We start from the raw sequence: 1043 nt of genomic DNA on the forward strand, positions 1-1043 counted from the left end.
GGCTGCGGTGGCCGGGAGCGGCCACTACATTCCAGTCTGGGCGACAGAGTGAGACTCCAATTCAAAAAAAAACTAAATTCCAGGGGCTTTTCATTTTACTTGTCTATGTATTGAGCCAGACACCTTACACTCTGTGTGTGTGTGTGTGTGTGTGTGTGTGTGTGTGTGTGTGTGTGTGTGTGTACTGAGGTGGAGAAATGTTTTTCTCTTGCCAAGGCCACAGCATTTTTGGAATTGCTGTTGAGCCAGTTTATGTGCCATACAAGAAAATCAGCCCCATGTCTTTATAGTCACACCTTGTTTGGAACCAAAAATAATATTATTCAGCTTGATCACTCACCTCATTCACTAGACTTGCTGCCAAGTAGCTTTTAGCTGTTTCCAAAAATCAAATCTGCCTTCAAGAAACAAGGCCCATCATCCATCCCCAGGAAGAGTCCAAAGAATGTGCTTGATATATGGAGGCTTCTCTTCTTTTTCCAAAGAAAAGTTCCAAAAAATTTGAGGACTCTATCCCTGGTTGGTTCCCACCTAAAGGGGCCTCTTGAAAAGGTACAGCACTAGTTTGAATGTAGAAAGTCTGCTACGTTTGCCAAGGGACCAACAAAATAAGATCATTACTTTTTATTCACTTTTATGTATTTAGAAATTAATACACTGACTTTGAAAATCTCACATTAAAAACAGCGCGTAGAGCTGGCATGCAATTGGGGCTTAATAAGTATTTGATAAATCCCATATTTATTGTACAAGTATTTTTTTTTATTTCAGTTGGAGTCTCACTGTGTTGCCCACACTGGAGTGCAGTGGCATGATCACAGCTCACCACACCCTCAACCTCCTGAGCTCAGGCGATCCTTCTGCCTCAGCCTCCCAAGTAGCTGGGACTATAGGCACGTTCCACCACACCTGGCTAATTTTTTTTTTTTTTGTAGAGACAAAAATCTTACTCTGTTGCCTAGGTTGGTCTCGAACTTCTGGGCTGAAGTAATCCTGTCACCTCAGCCTCCCTTATGATTACAGGCTTGAGACACTGCACCTAG

The sequence above is a fragment of the Carlito syrichta genome, unplaced genomic scaffold, assembly GCF_000164805.1.
Source record: "Carlito syrichta isolate Samal-C Ts95f unplaced genomic scaffold, Tarsius_syrichta-2.0.1 Scaffold303299, whole genome shotgun sequence".
Classification (NCBI taxonomy): domain Eukaryota; kingdom Metazoa; phylum Chordata; class Mammalia; order Primates; family Tarsiidae; genus Carlito; species Carlito syrichta.